The sequence below is a fragment of the Equus quagga genome, chromosome 14 (assembly GCF_021613505.1).
Source record: "Equus quagga isolate Etosha38 chromosome 14, UCLA_HA_Equagga_1.0, whole genome shotgun sequence".
Taxonomy (NCBI): domain Eukaryota; kingdom Metazoa; phylum Chordata; class Mammalia; order Perissodactyla; family Equidae; genus Equus; species Equus quagga.
Window position 1 is genome coordinate 52137248 of NC_060280.1, and position 21019 is coordinate 52158266.

The window sequence follows — 21019 nt, forward strand, 5'->3', positions numbered from 1 at the left end:
CTTTATTTCAAAGTAACATGCTATACCAAAGCCTTATTTAGTCATTAATAGATCAAGGGGCTGGTATCTGAAAGCCAACAGTTGTTAGAGTTTTGGTTCTGAAGTGAGTATCTCAAATTCTTAGTTTGTTTAGTTTTGACATGCTAGGGTTTTATTCTATGTTTTCTTGTGTCTGAGATCTTAGAGTTGAAGTTTCTCTCTTCCTTTTGTGGTTTGGATAGGAAGCCAAGCTGTGGCATTCTTAACCTACCTTTTAAAGTAGGTGTTCGTTCTACCATCAGAAAGACTGGAAGGTAGCAACTGATAAATCCCGAAGCATCTTTCTTAGGTCTAGTATGTGTTATTGAACAAATTTCCACCTTTTTCACAGAAGATAAACCTGAATATAAATCTTTTTTCTGCCTCGTATTTGGCAATTTACTTAAATCTACTGTTTTCTCTCATCTACGTCATAGGGAGTAACAGTGCCCCTTACTATACAGAGGAAGATGTTAAAGGAAATAATATAATATCTTTAAAGCTTTTATTATAGTTCTAGTACAGAGTAGGTAACAAGTAAAGGTTTAGTTCCTTCTTACCTAGTCTTTTAGATGCTGTCTGGCTTCTTTCTTCTGTGTTATATAGGCCCAAGGCCATAGCTACCTCAGTATACATCTTTGTGCATATAAGGAAAAGATGCCCTTTCCTTTGGTAAGATGCATCCTCATGCCTGGCATCAGGGATTGGAGCATTTGGGCTGGATTTCTTTTTGTCTTTTTGTGAGGAAGATTGGCCCTAAGCTAACATCTGTTGCTAATCTTCCTCCTTTTGCTTGGAAGATTGTCCCTGAGCTAACATCCGTGCCAGTCTTCCTCTACTTTATGTTTGGGATGCCACCACAGCATGGCTTGTTGAGCGGTTTGTAGGTCTGTGCCCAATCTGAACCAACAAACCCTGGGCCACCACTGAAGCGGGGCGTGCAACCTTAACCACTGCACCACCAGGCTGACCCACCCCCCCCCCCAACCCCCCCCCCCCCCGGCTGGATTTCTAACCACACCCCTGCCTCCCACACTTTACCTCCTTTGCTGAGTACCCTGGTTCAGGGTTCAGATGGCAACAACAGTAATTGGCAGGCCTAGTGGTATTGATGGCTGTCTCTTTCATAGCCCATCCATCTTCCCTATCCAAGAAACTGTCCAATAGTGGTAGCTGCACCACAGATTTTCTTAAACAGCAGCCTTTGGAAGGGACTAGTGGAGGTGGAGAGGGTGGTACAGTCAGTTGACAAAAGGATCCTTGACTAGGAGAACGCACAGAATTTGAAATGTTTTTCTGCCCCTAAAGATGATGCCAATGTGTTGGAATGTTTCTGCTGTTCCCTAACTCTCTGCTCTTGCCTATGAGTACTTGAATGCTAAAGAGTTAAGAGCTGTACAAAAATCAAGGCAAGATTTGTGACTGAGCTTTTCTTGTCATAAACTTTCTTTATATAAACTGTTGAAGAAAGATTAATTCCCTAAGTCTTCTATTTTAGCTTATTTTAATATGAATACATTTACTTATTTTCAGAATCTATGTTTAATTTGTGACATTTAATTTAAATTTAAAAAATTTTTAAGTCAAAAAAGTATGCAAGTATCTATTGACTAGTATTTTTATTTGGCAACTGTTTTTCTTTTTTAATTATCAAATTTCCAAATAAAAGTTGTGAAAGCTGCCTTGTATTTATGGTCCAAAGAAGATGATTCACATTATTCATTTTGTCATGCTCTATCTAAAACTATTACTTAGGAAATAAGTAACAAAACTCATTAATTTAAATCTATTTTGGAAGATTAAGCATTTAGCATCTAACAAGATTGATTTTGATTCTTTTAGAATATTGGTTTTTTTCTGTTAAATTTTCTGATGGTAATGGTCTAAGGAAATGGGGAGAATTTATTTTTCAATTTATATTTAAAATCAAAAGTATGTATCAAATTGTTTTTAGTGGGTTTTAGGATATTTGTGTATATGTTAGTTCAGGTAGGCATTTTGTTTGTAAAATATGAAATGTGTTTATATATATTGCATATAAATTAGTGGGCATGCTACTTACAGCTGTATTTAGTAGAGAGGTGACTTGGCAGGAACAGTTTGAGTAGAGTGGCAAGAAGTGCTGCTGTAGTGAGTGGGGTGGGGGGGAAGGGAGTGTATGAAGAAAGACTTGGAGATAGTTGGAGGGAGAACCTGAAATGGGAAAAGCCATCCCCAGAGAGACTTGAGCAGGTTTAAATAGTAGTAGAAGGTATTCAATAATTATAAGAAACCCGATTTATATGCCAACCATTCTGCTCAGGTCATTCTGTACTATCTGAATTAATTCTCTTAAATGCTGTTTAAGTTAGGTACTGTTATTAGTCTCACTTCACATATGAGAAAACTTGAGTACCTTTCCCCAAATTACACAGCTTTTAAGTGGTAGAAGCCAGGATTCAGACTTTGGTAATGTGAACCAGGGTTAAGATAAGTGACAGAGTAAAGCCTCAGAGAAAGCAGAGGGGATAGGGCACACTAATGCATTGGAGGCACTATTTAAAATACCTCAAAGAAGAGAGAATATTTAAAGAGGACACTAGATGTCTTTGTCTTTTAAACGAAAAACAAAAACTGACCCTAAAAAGGAAAAAGAGTCACCTAAAGTTTCAAAATGAGAGATAAGGTATTAAATTTAAGTATATAGGAAAGTTCTCAGAATGGGACAAATTTAAGACTGGATTATTCTCAATTTGGTCACGAATACAAATGGAGGCTTAACTGTCAAATCAGGTATTGAGGCTGTTGATAACATCTGTATAGTACCTGCCTTTTTTTTTTTTCCCTGAGGAAGATTCAGCGTGAGCTAACATCCATGCCAGTCTTCCTTTATTTTTTAGTATGTGGGCCGCCAGCACAGCCTGGCTGCTAACAGAGTGGTGTAGGTCCACACGTGGGAACTGAACCCAGGTCACCAAAGTGGAGTGCACTGAACTTAACCACTAGGCCACCAGGGCTGGCCCAGTACATACCTCTTTTTACTCTGAATTACGTGCGTTTGATTTTTGTCTTTCGTTTCTTCCAGTTCAGTGGACATTTAAGAATAAAGGACTTCTACATGGTTTTGGAATGCTTTGGAATGTCATGGGATCTGTAATCGTTTCCTTTTTTTTTTATTGAATTCATATTAGTTTACAACATTGTGAGATTTCAGTTGTACATTATTACTTGTCTGTCACCATCTAAGTATTCCTCTCTGCCCCCGCCCAGCCCCCTTCCCCTGGTAACCACTGAACTGTTCTCTTTGATGGGACCTGTGATCTTGATATACCTCATGTTCATGTAAAATTACAGCCATAATGTCATGTTAATTGCATTTCAACCTAGAGACTTCTTTTTCTCCATCTGGAAAGCACCCATGGTGCTTGGTGGGTGTGCATGCTCTAGTGCCATACTTTCTCACATAGCTTTAAGAGAAAATGATCTCTCTCTCAGTCCTACGTTTCTCCTTGAGAAGAGCAGCAAAAGTGATGCTTGTCTGTGCTTGGAAAATAATCTTTTAAAGAGTTTTTAGAGCCTGGAGACAATGAGGAAAGAGAATTGTGAGGGTTATTAAGTAAGTTTCGAGGGCATTTACTGTAACAAAGCAGCAAGTGATTTCCAGTTAAGCCCGGTATCTATGGACAGTTTTCGCCCTGAAGGGAATGCCTTCTCAAACTGCTAATCTGAAGCCTTCAGATAAAAGAGAAAACTACACCACTCTTTTGGAGCACTTTATTAGGTTAATCAAGCTAAATGCAACTTGATTTACTTTTTTATCATTAATTATTTTACAAAGAACTTTCTGGTTTTGCTCTTTTTTAAAAAGAATTCTCCTCATTCAAATATTTGAGTCTAGCTTTGTGTTCTGCACTGATTATTTCTAATCAGACCACTTCCCTTAAAAACTTTCATTTTCTCTAGACTCTCCAGACCTGTTTTCTGTATAATTTTTCGTGGTTGGCTGGACTGAATGATCTTTTAAGATTCTCTCTAATTCTAAGATTTTATGAAATCCTATTTCTTTCATTCAGTCTAATTCAGTTAAGCAAAAATGGTCAGTTTACTTTTGTTTTTGCAAGTCTTTTTTCAAATTATGAAGTTGAAATGATGAATTTCATTGCTAGACTGGAGAGCTGTGGTTTGTAATTAGCCAGATTTCTAAATATATGTAATTGAGAATTGCTTAAAGGTGCACCTGGAAAGGGTTCTAGAGGCAAAACTTACTAAATCCTATGAAGAAGATTAATTCATATTCTTTAACTCACCATTTAATTGGCAAATAAATGACGATGGACTTCATGAAAGGAATTTGAAAGGTGACGAAAAGAAAATGAAAAAATAAAAGGAAATTTGAATAATTCAGTAAGATAATGGTTCTATTTTACTTTACATTAAAAGATAGAATATATACATATATAAAATTATATATAAACCCTATTAAATTACTTGATTGCCCTTTAGAAGTTATATTAAGTGTATTATGCTTGTAGCACATTAATAGCCTTTTGATGCATGCTTGGGATCTGTATAAAATACTTCTGTATACTAAGAGTCAGGTAAACATTAGTGATTTTTGTGTTAGACGCTAGAAATAAAGACTTAGGGAGAGAAAAGTCATACTACTTCTTTAACCAGCTCTCTTGATATGAAGATACTAAATTTTTTAGTAGTAGTTTGTTAACAGTGGCCCACAAAATTGCTGAATCTTAAAGCAAAGTCAAGCAAAATAAAGTCAAGAAAGTATACTCTGATGATCCAGAAGTAACTTTACATTGAAGGACTGGTAACTACTTAAGACCATTAAAAATCATAAGCCTTGATTTAAATCAAGCAAAATCAATTAATGCAATTATCTGCTTTTTAAAAAATGTACCTTTGATAACAATCCAAAGTCAAATGTCTTATTACAGGTACATTTTAAAGAATTCGTTATTTTTACATTTTATAGTAGGAAGTTTATTTGACTAATGCCTAAATCTACCAATGCAGCACTTTCAGATTTCCCTATTATGAAAACCTGCATGAAATTCCTAGGAAATACCTCAAGATGGGTGGAGAAAATGCCCTCTCTATCATGAAAGATGATGCATGTTAGAGGAATGTGCTAAACCCCTTCACTGGGGAAAATGTTCGGAAGCAAAGTGAGTAAGTAGTACAGAGCTGCCTTAGTCTCTCTGCTTTGTGTCATCTCTGTCAGAGCACAAAAGAACAAATGGGAAAGAGAGATTGTTGCCAAGAAAAATGGCGGGTATAGAATAGATGTGAAATGTAAAAATGGCAGGTAAAAGGTAGATAAAAGCTTTTTAACTTTAAAAAGCACAGAAAAGGTAAGGATGTGTGAGAAGTTGCAAAGCTGACAACAGGTTTTAGGAGTTGATAATTCCTACTTCATGTGTTGTAATTCGCAAACTTTGAAGTTCTACTTTTCACCTTTGGAGTGAATTGAGAGCAAATTCGGAATAGGGGTCAAGATGAAGGGCTCTTGGAGACAGGTGGACGTGGGTTTGAGTCCCAGCTCTGTCACTTACTGCCTGTGAGATCTTGGACAAGTCACTGTATCTACCTGTGCCTCAGTTCCTTCACCTGGAAAATGGGGATGACAATTATTATAGTAACACTAAACTTACAGGCTATTGTAAAGATTAGACGACACAATCTATATAATGTGATTGGTACAGTTAGAAATTATAAACAATATACAGAACTCTTGGTATAATGTATTGCATGTATAGTGGATAAATAAATGTGATCTGATATTTTACAATTTATTCAGTTTATATTAAATGATAGCCACTGCTGCTCATTTAAAATAATTTAAAAAATCTATTACTGCACTGTCTTTGGAGCTATGTTTATCTCTACACTCTTTTTATCATCAGATGTGGGTTGTGTGTTATCTTCTGGCTTTCAGATTCACATAGATTCTCTATTTGGTATAGATGGTAGAGTCTTAAATATAATTATGGTTTTCTTCTTTTACATCAGTCAAAATTTTTCTCATTCTTCTGAAAGTTCTTGATTACTGTAAGTTGGAAATTGTCAATCTGAAGTCATAATATATGGAACAAGACTATACCAAAGTATATCAAACAGGAATAAAACTGTAACAAAGCCCAAAGTCAGCAGTGAATGAAGTAAAAGACAGAGACAGTATGTTTTATTAATTACTCTCAAGCTCCTATCTCAAATATCTTTTTTAAAACCAAAATTGCTGCTTTCTTTTTTCTCATCTGGAAATTTAGATGAATTAGAAAAGATGGCCACAGGACAAGGGAAAATAGTAAAAAGCAAAAACATAATAATCCAGAATCAATATAACTAATCCTTAAGAAACTTGGTTTGTTTTATATAGTTTGTGTCTTGATTTATTTGATGATTAAGCTCCTGAAAAATGGTTAGTAATATGGAAACAAGAACCATTTTTCTTGTTTAAAAATATGGACCAGTCCATTTCATTTTAATAGAAGTTGCAAATAAACAATGTATAGGGAATATGAAGATAAAAATACGTGTGAAATAGAAAAAAATAATTCAGTGAGAAGGTCCAATCAAGTTGCAGATGACATTAGCTTGCAATTATCGTATCTTCTACAGTATAGAAGTTCTTCTGTAGTCTTTGTTAAAGCCACTGATGCCCTACACATGGCACTTTTTAATCTTGATGGCTTGACTTTGCTCCTTAAAGAAGCATGCCACTTGTCTTGGGGCAGCTGATGGCCTCTGTTTTACTCTTATGGTGAAAGCCTGTTTCTCCCTCTCCACTGGAGATCGCTGTTGATGTTAACTGATTCCAGTCATGATTTTTAACTTAAAAAATATTTTCTAAATAATATTAAAGCTCGAAATACCCCCGTAAGACAGCAACATTTGGCAAATGAAACAATAGATGTTGGCTGATAAAGTCTCATTCTTTATGCTTAGTCTACCCTGCTGGGCTTCTAAAATAAGCTCCCAGGGCAAGAACCCCTCACCCCCCAAATATATCAGCAAAACTTTAAACTCAGTTATTCTGGAATTGAGGCATGTGTTTATATATTACTTGATGTATTGGCGTGTACAATCTATAACATCTTTAAAGTATTCATTTCTTCATTCCTTTATTGAAGAAACCCAAATTAATCATGTTGAAAGGTGGATATGTAGAGTTAGTAGGTTTTTCAGTAGCTTCAGATCAATATTTTTTAAAAGATTATTTCACTTTGAGAATCATGATATCCAAAATAACTATCTAAATCTCAAATGTGTTAGGGAGTACTGTGTTCATATATTTAATTATATGCTTGATTATTTCAGATAAGGTAATTCCTCCCTGTCGTCTTTGCTTTATATTAGAGATTATCTTCTAAAGCAAGGAGAGCGAGAGAGAAGCTCAGGATTGTGGAGTTCCTTTGACCTGATCTTAGAGCACAAATAACAAATATTTTAAAAAATCTATTAGAAGAAGTCTGTTGAAGTAATCATTTGGGAAAGTAAAGTTCATTTAAATTCTGAAAGTTACTAAGATTTTAGTGTAAATACTGAACCTAATGAAGAAAAAAGGATATAAGCTGTTTCTCTTACTTTAACCAATAGACTAACTTAGAAGGATAAGAGGAAAAGAATTTTGAGATACGTTATATTTTAGATTTTAGATACTTCATTGCCCCCAGCTCTCTTATAAAAATGAGTTATTAGATAGTGGCCCTTAAAGTAGAAATATCCATGTTCAACTTTTCTTCAGTGATTATTTGTAGAATTTTAGAAACTTTACTCAGCTTTGGAGTAGAGAAGATGAGAAAGAGATTAAATTATTTACATTTGAGAACCAAATAAATGCCTGTTTTATTTCTTCTCTTGATAAGTGTTGGAATATTATTTTCGTCTTTCCCACTGATTTCTAAATCCTTCTGGTTACTCTGTAGCTACAATAATTTTATGACTCATAAGAGGAATATTTGTGTGAAAGATTAAGATGCTAATTCTTTTAAAATGGTATCCATAGATTACCATATATAGGCAGCATCAGTGAAATGAAAAAAATCCTGCAACAATAGACAGTTTTCCAGAATAATATTTTCTTTTGATGTCAGTAAGATAAGGAGGTGGTAAGCATGCTTTAGGTTGAAATTGTAAGAAAATCTCATTTCTTTGTTTGAGCATTCTGAAGTCTGAATGAACTTACAGAAAGCTATCTTTTATAAATTTACTTACTAAAACTCTACGCTATTAAGTTCAAATCTAAAAGACCTAAGTTGCACTGAAGAAAGTCTGAAGAGTTGCATATTAGAAAGTTTTCTGAGCAAATCATGAGAATATAGACTATAAACAAATATATAATGTGTCAGATAGTTTAAGATGGAAAGAGAAAAATAAACCAGTTAAGGGGCAGAGGATGACTGAGTGGGGATAGAGGGAGATGATATTTTAGATAGCTTCTCCAGTGCAGGCTTCTGTAATTGATGTCTTTTGAGCAGAGATATAAATGAACTGAGAGCCATGCAGATATGTGGGAGAAAGGGGAAAAATGTTTGGTGCATAACATAATAGCCACTTCAGAGGTGCTGAGGCATGTTTGGGGAATAGCAGGGAGGCCATTGCAACTAGGAAGAGTCAGTGAAAGGTAGCCTGGAAGCCATATTATATAGGGCCTTGTAGATTTTGAACAGAGGAGTGATAGGATCTGAATAAGTTTTGTAAAAGTAGGGAGTTGAGTGAGGGGGCAGTTGTAATAATTGAGGGGCAAGGATGGACCAGGGTGATAGAAGTGGAAGCGGTGAGAAGTGGGTGGATTCAGGATCTGAATTTTAGTAGATAAGTGGGAGTTAAGTTTGCTGAAGAAAAGAGAAGGTAAAGGTAGCAGTATGAGAGAGATTACTGAGGCCTGAACCCCCCAACACCATGTAACTAATGGTGGATGGTGGAGAGATGAGACTGAAGACATCCTCAGAATGCCTTTATGTGATCAACTAAGAAGTTTGAGGTTTATCCTGAAAAATTTGGGATACCGTTAAAAATAATGACTCTTCTCTATGATCCTTCTCCTATAGATGGAAAACCTGTGGGTTTCCTTTTTTTTATTATCTGGTCATTTCATCCTTAAGACCCAGGTTTATTTTCTCATAAATCTGCCTCTTTGTATTATACATGAATTTTAGTAAGTTATATATATTATTGGAACAAATGGCAGAACTATTCCAGGAAAGAGAAGGGAACTGACTTTTTTTTAAGATACCTGTTATAAGCCCTGCTCTATGTCAACACTCTTCCCTTTTTACTCCTTTCAACAATTAATTGAGAAGAGTGTTTAGCTCCATTTTCTGGATAAGGAAGGTTAGCATCAAGCAGGTAAGGAATTTACCCAGAGTTAGAATAAGCTAATAAATATTAGATCCAAGATTTGAACCCAGGTCTGTCTGAATCTAAACCTTTTACAGTTTTCTCTAAACTATGCTGTCTTTCTAGAGTTTAATATAAAGCTAAAATCATATTTAACTTCATTTATAATGCATCAAAGGTGATTTTTTTCCCCCTAAACCAAGTAACCCAGTGAATGGTACTTTTGCTATGTTGGTAACGTTTGAGTTAATGATAGGTAGTTCTATAAAAGAGTTTTTAATAAAACAAGTTTGACTTGTTAGTTTTCTGTATTCTAGATCAGTGGTTCTCCATTTGTGAGGTATGGAGGAATTGCCTGGGATTTGTTAAAATGCAGATTCTGATTCAGTAAGTCTGGAGTGGGACCTGAGGTTCTGCATATCTAACAAGTTTCCAGGTAGTGTTGATACTGCTGGTTCATGGACTACACAGATAGAAGACTCTAGAATAGTAAACTTAACCATAGAAATATTATTAAAGGTCTACTTTGTTATTCCTATTTTTATATTCTTATTTTCGGTTGGAATTATACCTTTACTAAGTACCTAATCCGTGTTAATGAATCCGTCATTTCATAAGAGATCTTATATGGAAATCCTGCAAAATGTTATCAACTTTTTTTATTGATTTTTTTGTTTTATTTATTTAATTTTATTTTCAATTTTCTTTATTTTTTTTAATTGCAGTAACATTGGGTTACAACATTATATAGCTTTTGGATGTACATCATAATATATTCAGAATTCTGTGTAGATTATATCATGTTCACCACCCAAAAACTAATTATAGTCCACCACCTCACATGTGAGCCTAATCACCCCTTTTGCCTTCCCTCCCCTTCCCCCATGGTAACTACCAGTCTATTCTCCCTTGCTATGTGCTTGTTTATCGTTGTTTTTATCTTCTACTTATGAGTGAGATCATACAGTATTTGACTTTCTCCCTCTGACTTATTTCACTCAGCATAATACTCTCAAGGTCCATCCATGTTGTGACAAATGGCCGGATTTCATCATTTCTTATGGCTAAATAGTATTCCATTGTGTATAAATACCACATCTTCTTTATCCATTCATCCTTTGATGGGCACCTAGGTTGCTTCCAAGTCTTGGCTATTGTGTATAATGCTGCAGTGAACATAGGGGTGCAAGTGTCTTTATGCCTTTGCGTTTTCAAGTTCTTTGGATAAATACCCAGCAGTGGGATAGCTGGATCATATGGTAGATCTATTCTTAATTTTCTGAGGATACTCCATACTGCTTTCCATAGTGGCTGCACCAGTTTGCACTCCCACCAGCAGTGTACAGGGGTTCCCATCTCTCCACATCCTCTCCAACATTTGTTGTTTCCTGTCTTGTTAATTATAGCCATTCTGACTGGAGTAAGGTGATACCTCATTGTAGTTTTGATTTGCATTTCCCTGATAGCTAATGATGTTGAGCATCTTTTCATATGCCTGTCGGCCAGCCATATATCTTCTTTGGAGAAATCTCTGTTCAGATCTTTTGCCCATTTTGTAATTGGATTGTTGGTTTTTTTGTTGTTGAGAGGTATGAGTTCTTTGTATAATTTGGATATTAACCTCTTATCTGATAGGTGGTTTGCCAATGTCTTCTCCCAGTTGTTAGGTTGTCTTTTCATTTGGTTGATGGTTTCCTTTGCTGTGCAGAAGCTTTTTACTTTGATGTAGTCCTGTTTGTTCATTTTTTCTTTTGTTTCCCTTGCCCAGTCAGACATGGGACTTGAAAATATGCTGCTAAGACCAATGTCAAAGAGCATACTGCCTATGTTTTCATGTAGAAGTTTCATGGTTTCGGGTCTTACATGCAAGTCTTTAATCCATTTTGAGTTGATTTTTGTGCATGGTGTAAGGGAATGGTCTACTTTCATTCTTTTGCATGTGGCTGTCCAGTTTTCCCAACACCATTTATTGAAGAGACTCTCCTTTCTCCATCGTATGCTCTTGGCTCCCGTGTCGAATATTAGCTGTCCATAAACGTGTGGGTTTACTTCTCAGCTCTCAATTTTGTTCCATTGATCTGTGTGTCTGTTTTTGTGCCAGTACCATGCTGTTTTTGCGACTATGGCTTTGTAGTATATTTTGAAATCAGGGAGTGTGATACCTCCAGCTTGGTTCTTTTTTCTAAGGAATATTTTGGCTATTTGGGGTCTTTTGTTGTTCCATATAAATTTTAGGATTCTTTGTTCTATTTCTGTGAAAAGTGTTGGAACTTTGATAGGGATTGCGTTGAATCTATAGATTGCTTTAGGAAGTATGGGCATTTTAACGATGTTAATTCTTCCAATCCAAGAGCACAAAATATCTTTCCATTTCGTTGTATCTTCTTCGATTTCTTTCAACAATGTTTTATAGTTTTCCATGTACAGATATTTCACCTCTTTGGTTAAGGTTATTCCTAGGTATTTTATTCTTTTTGTTGCAGTTGTAAGTGGGATTGTATTCTTAACTTCTCTTTCTGCGACTTTGTTGTTAGTGTATAGATATGCAACTGGTTTTTGTACAGTGATTTTGTATCCTGCGACTTGACTGTATTCTTTTATTGTTTCTAAAAGTTTTTTAGTGGATTCTTTAGGGTTTTCTAGCTATAAAATCATGTTGTCTGCAAAGAGTGACAGTTTCTCTTCTTCTTTTCCAATGTGGATCTCTTTTATTTCTTTTTCTTGCCTGATTGCTCTGGCTAGGACTTCCGATACTATGTTAAATAAGAGTGGTGACAGTGGGCATCCTTGTCTGGTTCCTGTTCTTAAAGGGATAGCTTTCAGTTTTTCTCCATTGAGAATGATATTTGCTGTGGGTTTGTCATATGGCCTTTATTATATTGAGGTATTTTCCTTCTATACCCATTTTATTTAGAGTTTTTATCATAAATGGATACTGTATCTTGTCAAATACTTTTCTTTCTCTGCATCTATTGAGATGATCGTGTGATTTTTATTCTTCATTTTGTTAATGTGGTGTATCACATTGATGGATTTGCAGATGTTGAACCATCCCTGCATCCCTGGAATGAACCCACTGTGTTATCAACTTTTAAAAAGCCTATGACTTATAAAATCACAGACCAAGGATCTGAGAGATTGACTTGACCAAGATCAATCACTCATTCTTTCTACACTAAGTTCTTAATCACTTTAGCTCAACAAACTTTGGTTGTGTTTGGTGGCAGTGCTAAGCTTTGGGGATACAAAAACAAAAAAATCAAGACGTTACTTCAGGCTCATTAGAGCCTGATGGGCAGAGAGAGGACTGTAGGCAGATGGTTAGCATACAGTGAGGCATCTGCTATAAAGGAAGCACGAGCACAGTGGTTGGGGGCACTGTATGCTAGTGAGTAGAATGCAGGTAAGTAACAGTGCCAGGATTCCAACGTAGCCTTCAGATGTGTGGGCCAGAGTTTCATCTTAATCTGCTACACTGTCCATTGTGATTTACAGGGATTTGGGCTCATCCACCTGTTCTGTTGATTTAGCAGAAGAATTTTCTAGCTACCCATTAAGACGAAGGAGAACACTGAATTCGAAGGGAAAAAAAGAAATGGAGTCACCACCACTCTTGTATTTGTTTACCTGAAGCAAATGTTCATCTGTTTATTTATAGTCTGTTTAGTTTCCGGCTTCTAGGCCTGTACACAAAAAGATCTAGCCTGAGCTCATGACTTTCACCCTGAGAATAAAACTGTTACTATGGAAACTAGAAATCATATTTCTTTTACCAAAACTTGATTTTATAAACTGATTTTTCTTCAATAAATGCATTTATACGCACTTGCTCCATGTTTGACTTACTGATTAAAGCCACAAAAAAAGTTAGTGACAATAATATTTCTTGTTTATTGTACATGACAACCTTTTCCATTTGTCTACCTAAAAATTTTAGTAATTTGGGCAGAACTTTATTAGGGATTGTTTAGTGCTTACAAGATGGAGCATATGAATTTTAGATGTTTGTGTTTATGGAAGAGTCCTTTGGAAACAAAACTGCAGAAGAGTCAGGGGTGAATATATTTTAGTTCCAGTATATTTTGAAAACCACAAGTCTGCACAAGTCAGCAGATCACAGTATCACAAACTAACCTGGTGATACTTTCTAATAAATGTTGCCATTTTTGTCCTGAGCAACCTTGCAAAATTCAGTATTCCCACTCATTTCAAAAAAAAAAAAGTGAGAGCTCTTTTTCTCTATTCTAGGGCAGAATGATAAATTCTTCCCACACTACTACCTGGCCTATAGTTAAACTCAGTGTAAAAGAGCAAATACAAGATAATCTGCAGTAAGCATCCAAGGAATCAAAATAAGTGCAATTTCAATTCATAGGTGGGGAAGAGTCTTAATGGGGTAGAATTGAGAAAATCCTGACAAAGGTATAGCATGAGAATAAAATAGAATTTCAGTGGAGGCTAGGAGGAGTCAGGCTGGTTGGTGGGTGCATTGGGGATGTGGTGGAGGTGAAAAGTGCATGATGCTGCTAAGTACTGGAAAGACAGGAGTAGACGTGTAGGCTGGGAGGACTAACATTGAATGGATTACTAATGTGATGGGATCATCTTACCAAAGAGAAAGCACCTGATGCAATACAAGAGGAAACTGTGTAGGCAAAGCCCTCTTGAGGAAATGGCATTCACATTGGGGAGGGATGAGTAGGAGTAAGCTGAGTGAGGAGGGTGAGGAGGAGGAGTTCTGCGGGGAGGTCCTGGGGAGAGGAGAGGAGAAGGTTGAAGGATTGAAAGAAGACTAAGGGAGGAGGGGTGTGAATGATATTGGTGGACGCTTTCAGGACCTATGCAGTGCTATGTCATGCCTGACTATAAAGGGCCTTGAATAGCTCAATACAGATTCGAAAATCTCTCCTGTGGTCTTTAGAGAGCCTGAATCAGAGAGCTACTTCCTCAGAGGAGGGTGAGGCAAGATGATCTTGTGGTACGTGTAATGTTTAATGTAGCAGTTGATTAAGTCCATTTAGAGGCTACTGCTAAACTTGATCATGGAAATATGAAAGTCTACATTAAAGTTTTATTTGAGGAACAGATGCAATTGTTATTTTAAAGTAAAATCCACTCAAAATATGGGGACATATTTTGTGAAGTGTCAGTGTCCAGTTGGTTGGAGAAGAAGTACTAGTGTTGAACCTGTGAGAAGCAGTAAAGATGTGAGAGTCATATACTGACATGACTGGAGCTATGGGGGTTCATGAAAGTTATAGGGGAACAAAAATTTTTTTAAAAATGCTACTTTTGCTTAATGTTTGTCATACTTGCAGTGTAGTACTTAAGAGCATGAATTCTGGGGAGCTAGAACTATCTGGGTTTGAATCCCAGCTCTGCCACTTACTACCCTCGGCTAAGTGATCTTGGACAACTTTTCTGTGCGTTAGTTTCCTCATGTATAAAGGGATAATAATAGTACTTATGCCATGGGGTTGTTAAATGAGTTAATATTTGCTTGCAAAGAACTTAAAACAGTGCCTTGCATATAGTCAGAACAGTTTGTGATTCATCAGAAATACAAGAGACCAAAATTTCAAAACTGAAATTGGTCAGAATTAGATTCCTTTAAAAGATCATTGCATCTATTTTCCGGCTGCTACTCTTATGTTCTAAGGAAACTTCTTCTTGGTAGTCCTGTACTTTGAACCACCCATGAGGGTGTGTTTAGTAAACTTTCAGTGTCCTGAGTGACTTCTTTTTCCTGAATTGTGGGGCAGGTGAGAGGGAGAGATCCGTCATCTAACTTGTGGCATAATCAAGACTTTCTTGTTTGATTAGACCTTGCAGGTAGTTTGTTAGTCATTACTAATGAAGAGGGTCTTTAGGCAAGAGCAGGAAGTTGGTGTTGAGTCACTTTCGGTATTATGACATGGAGTATTTTGTTTTTAAAACATTGCAGGAAGTTAGTATTTGCTGTAGTAGATAAGATATCATTCAACCAGTAGGAGTAAATCCTACATAAAAATTTATTTTCCCCAAGGGTAAGTAATTCTGACTTATGAATTACTTCAGTTATAACTTACCATTCTCTCTTATCTTAATTTATTTTCTCACCCTCTTTACATCTCATTAAAACGCTAACCTCTTTTTCTCTACCTTCTTGATGCAGGGCCTATTTTTTATCTTTTTTTCTTTCCCAAAAGACTTTGGTATACTGGTCAGACATGATAGCCCAGCCTTGAAAAGCTCCCACATCTTTCTCATGTCTAAGGGCCTACCTTTATTGTATGTAAATGTGACTTGGATGAAAATGCTTATTGCTGGCTCCGACTTGTTTAGATGTTGTCTATGGGTTTGGAGAAATTGGTATTACCCTTTAGCATTGGTAATCCCCTTTAGGATTACCCATTCAACCCTTTACTGTTTGAAATGAAAGGTTTTCTCATTGAGCCTTGATCATAAAAACAAAGTGAACCACTGTACCTCATTCCTTGCTTATTGTGTCCCCTCCATCCTGGCCTCCTCACTTTTCCCCTGAACGGAATGCCCATGCCCCAGATCATCACGTGCTTGAACTTGCATTGTATTAGAGTCTCAGCTTTAAGGTCACTTCTTCACTGTGGCCCTTCTTGGTCCACATTTCTAAAAGACTATGTCCAATTTTTTTTGCATTTACGCTGCTTTATTATTTGTTTCACTGCATTTATCATTAGCCAACATTGTACTGTACATATCTGTCTTCATGGTTTGAATATAAGTTCTGTGAAACAGAGACTGTTTTGCTTATTGCTGTATCTCCAGGGCCTAGACGAGTGCCTGGATATAGCAGGAGCTCAATAAATACTTACTTAATAAAAGATTTTGCTACATCCTTGTGCCTTCAGTTTAAGTGGTGTCAAATAGTGGAGAAATTGAACTTACATGGAAAGAGTAAAACAATATTTTGTTTCACAAGCATAAATAAAAGATTTTGATTCACTTTCATTTGATTTAATTTCAACCATGTTTATTCCTCCCCTTTCTGAGTAGTAGGCATGCTACTAGATGATAAATAGAAAAATGCCTAGTGTACAATCTTTTGTTCAGGTATTTCACAGTCTAGCCTGGAAGAAAACACACATAACCAAATAATCCAGTATGATAAGTGCTATGGCACATGTATGAAAAAAAAATATTTTGCCAGCACACAGAAAAGCTCTTCATTTGAATTGAGAAAGTGAAGAGTTTTCAACTACAAATGGTTCAAAGCTAAGTTACTAGTAATAATTCAGTGGGTCACATCAGTTCATCTTGTCTTCAAAGTGCTACTTGTCATTTCCATCTGGTCCTTAGAGGACAAGAAATGAATTTTGGGCTACTTCTCCAAAATAGTTGCTTGGGCCATTCAAGGTTTTTAAAAAAGGAAAAGCATCACCCTTCTTATGACTTCTTTGTCCTGATAAATGCGAGCCATGTGCCTCATCTTCCTATGGCAGATGTGGCTGTGTGCTGTTCTCAGACATGTAGTACTTGATAGTTTGGTCTCTGAACTGCCCATCATGCCTGACAATGAATAATTATAGTTGTATATAAGTTAAGTATACTCAAAAAGCAGTTCTATACCAGCTAAAGAATTCTCAGTTGTTATTTTTAGGTTAGTGGTTCTCAAAGTGTGCTCCCTATACCAACAGTATCAGCATCACGCCAACCCCTAACCTACTGAGTCAGAAAATCTGGAGGGGTGTGTTTTAACAAGCCCTCCAGGTGATTCTGATACATACTAAAGTTTGAGAGCCACTGTTTTAGATCATCTTATGTAAATAAAATGTTGCTACTTACATTCGCTTCATTTTATATACTCTGTATTGGAGAAGCTGTAGTATTTATGACACTCTAAAATCAGAATATAAATTTAATTCAAGGCATTCTAAATTTATTTTGATCTGTCCCTCCCTCTTGTAAATTTAGTTTTGTGGGATGCCCAGATTTCCCCTTGAATTTACTGACCGTACTCCATTGTAACTCTAGTCCAAACAGATGCTTCAATTAAACTTGCAGTAGCCTGTGCAACTTGATAATCTAGAAAATATATCACTCTTGCTTTCTCTGCTTTTCATGATTATTCAACAGTTAGCTTGGTGTAACATGATTACTTAGAATCCTGCATTAAGTATAAGTCACTTGACTTCTTCTAAGGACCATTTAACTAAAAATTCTTTTTTTGTATGAATAAAGCCCAGATCTGTATTGTTTTATTTAATTCACATTTAAGGTTGAAGATTAGGTTCTTTCCAGTTTTATTTTTCTACTAATAAGGATTTGATTGTCGTGCAAAGGTAATCTTTCCTCGTCTACTCCTTTGTCTTTGCTTTCTTTTTATGTAAAGAAAACATCCTATTTTGGACCATCTTTTTCCACATAACATTATATTTTTACGCAGAGTGTTAAATGAAAGACATATATGAATATATAGAGTGTTCTTTTCTCCTCTTCTTCTCTGTTTAGTATTATATTCTGGTAGGAATTTGAATGCTTATAAGATTAATTGTATAGTAATTGTTCTATATCATATGGACATTATTTAATTCTTAGAAATATAGTGAGAAAATAGTCAGCAATCACTACCCTGTTTATTTGTACTGGGCTTGTCTCTCCTTTATATCATGTCTAAAATTAGTGCATGTAGAGTTTTGTTTTTAGTGGTTTGTTATATAAGAACAGTTTTGGTGAAAAGTTTCTTGAATTTAATTTTTGAAGTCTGCTGTTTTTTAGTGAAATACTAAATAGTTAATGATTCATATATGATAAATACTTGATAAATATATGATTTATATATAATAAATATGTAATGATTTAAACTTGTATATAGAGGGATAAAGTCACTGTGTTCCACCTATATGGTAGCACATAGAGCCACCGTTTAGATTTTAATGTGAGAGTGTCATCATTGTGAGATGGTAGTAATGGAGCTGGTAGTGGTAGAGGGACTGCTGCCATTGCTGCCCCCGAGGGTTGTGCATTGCACTATTATTTATAACAGCAAAAAGATTTAGAAACAACTCTGATATCCAACACTGGAAAAAAAGGATCAGTGAATTCTAATATAGCCAGACAGTGAGATCTATGAAGCCATTAAAAAGAATGGGAGAGACCTATGTGTTGTGTCAAGAAAAGATACCCATAATATATTAAGGGAATAAAGCAAGTATGGTAGACGTAGAGCATGACATCAGTGGGTCTGCATGTATTATGGATTGTGCACACAAAAGAAATCTAGAACATATCACAAAACTGAAGTAATTCACTGTTTCCCCGGGGGGGGTAGGTTACAAGAAAGTTTGGCTTTTTCCATTATGCGTTTCTGCAATTTTTAACATTTTAAAAAATTTTTATATGAACTGTAAAAGTGAATATGTTTCTGAACAAAAAGTTTGAGTAAAAGGAACTGGGTTACCAACATGTCATTCATATGTTCTGTTTATAAACATATTAATTGAAAATAATATGTACTACATGATTTTAAGCTCATTTATAGAAAGTTCAGAATATTAAGAGGCAGGACATTCATTCTTCCGTGTAATATTATTACTCAGATACTAGCCTACGAAATAAAAGATGAGTGACCTAGTCATTGCCAGGAGGACAGACATGTAAACAAATAATTACAGCTCTGTCTGTTTAATGTTAGTACAGAGTAGAAGAAACTAATAATTTTGTGTAGGGTAATCAAGGAAGACTGAATTGAAGAGGTGAAATTTGAGCTTTCTCAGAATAAAGAGTTTATAAGGGGTGGGGCAGAAGGATGTCTGTGATAACAGGAATAGCACATATAAGGAGATGACATGTTTTGTGAAAAGCGGGGGGGCGGGGGTTGGGTATGTGAAGAAGACTTATTAAGAAATAAGTCCAGCTGGCATTTTCCTTTTGATAGTAGAGAGCAAGGGAAATTTTTTAAAGGCAGTGAGTGCCATATAAAAGTTTATTAGGTAGTATTTTAAGAAGAAAACCCTGATGGCTGTTTGATAAAAGACACTGGAATCAGGAGAGGAGATGAGAAGTCAGACACCAAGGAAGGAAGTTCTATAATGGTCAAGAAAAAGAGCTGGTAGCTACTGATGACTGAGTTCTTAGAGATGGAATGGAACAGATCAATCAGAGAGAACGTTAAGTGGAATCTACAGGACAGAGTGAGTGGAGCAGATAGGGAATGTTGGTTTGTATCCAAGATACATACGTCTCTTTGTTCTAACTCAGACAGCTAAGGTGGAGAGCAATACTGTTTAAAAAAAAAGAAAAAGTAGAGAATTGATGTATTCAAGCAGGTTTGGAGGCTATAATGAGGTCTGGGTTGTTGAGTTGAGGCTCCCAAAGGCATCCAGTGACTGCTGTTGACTTGTTCATCATCATGATATCTTAGGAACTTAGGATTTTAGTTAACTTGTTTTTCAAAAGCATTTTACAATTGAGCCATCTTTGCAATTAAAGGTAGTAACAGACCATTAGTATTCAGTTTTGCAGGTTTGCTTATCTTCCTGGTAGGGAAATAGAGCCCAAAGTGATAGTGAAAGCTAATGAGAAAAGTGGTTTGATTTATATGTGTTAAACAAGTTTGCTTCCCATTCACCTTTTACTGAACATGGGATCCTTACAGCAAATGCCAACTCTGGACATGGTTAGCATTGTGTACAGAACTCCACATCTGGAACTGGAGGAGGGTCTTCCCCCTGTGGCCTCTCTAGGAGCACAGAACACTTTAGTTTCAGATGTCTACATTTCCTAACAGGATTTTACCCCCATTAAAGCAGAGCTTTGACAGTTGCCTTAGTAGCAAATTGGTCGGTTCCCTATAAAAATGAAACTGGCCTAGAATTAGGACTTTGGGTCCCTTGGGCCTGTGTGAGTGCTCTGTATAACCAGTTACTCATTCGGCATCACTCAAGGCTGGCATAGACTGCCAATATAGAAAGAAGGAACTTATTCCGTTTTTGCACAGGAAGCATACTCAGTTTCTGGTCTTTGATGTGAGAGATGAATATAAAAAAGTGTAGTTAGGAGGAATAATGGCTCAGGAATTAGGCTGCCTGGTTTGACTATCATCCCTGACACTAACTAGCTTTTGATGTTGTACCAGACTGAACCACTCTGTGCCTCAATTTCCTCATTAGAATGGAGATAGTTGAGTGATGTAGTGGTTAAGTTTGTGCACTCCACTTCAGCAAGGAAGTTCGTGGGTTTGGTTCCCAGGCACAGACCTACACACCACTCATCAAGCCATGCTGTGGCAGCAACCCACATACAAAATAGAGGAAGATTGACATGAATGTTAGTTAGCTCAGGGACAATCTTGCTCAAGCAAAAAGAGGAAAATTGGCACAGATGTTAGCTCAGGACCAATATTCCTCACAAAAAAGAAAAAAAAAAAAACAGAGATAGTACTGCTCGTGTGATTGGTTGTAAGGATTAAGTGAGTTAAAGTGCATAATATACTTACAACAGTGACTGGCACATAGCACTCAATTCATATTGGTCCACAGATGGAAAAATTGTAAGCATTTACTCAGACTCTATTTCTAATTTACACTTGCCTCTCCTGACTCCTGGTGGGGATGGGAAGGAGAAGAAGGGTGGAGGAGATGAGGAGGAAATATGCTTGAATTTAATAATTTATTCTGGGTCTCTCTTTTCTTTGCTATTACATCCC

General features: G+C 36.3%; 1 protein-coding gene across 1 annotated transcript in view; it reads left to right on the forward strand.

Annotated features, from left to right (window-relative positions):
• YAP1 (Yes1 associated transcriptional regulator) overlaps positions 1-21019 on the forward strand; it is a 111566-nt gene that overhangs the window by 52643 nt on the left and 37904 nt on the right.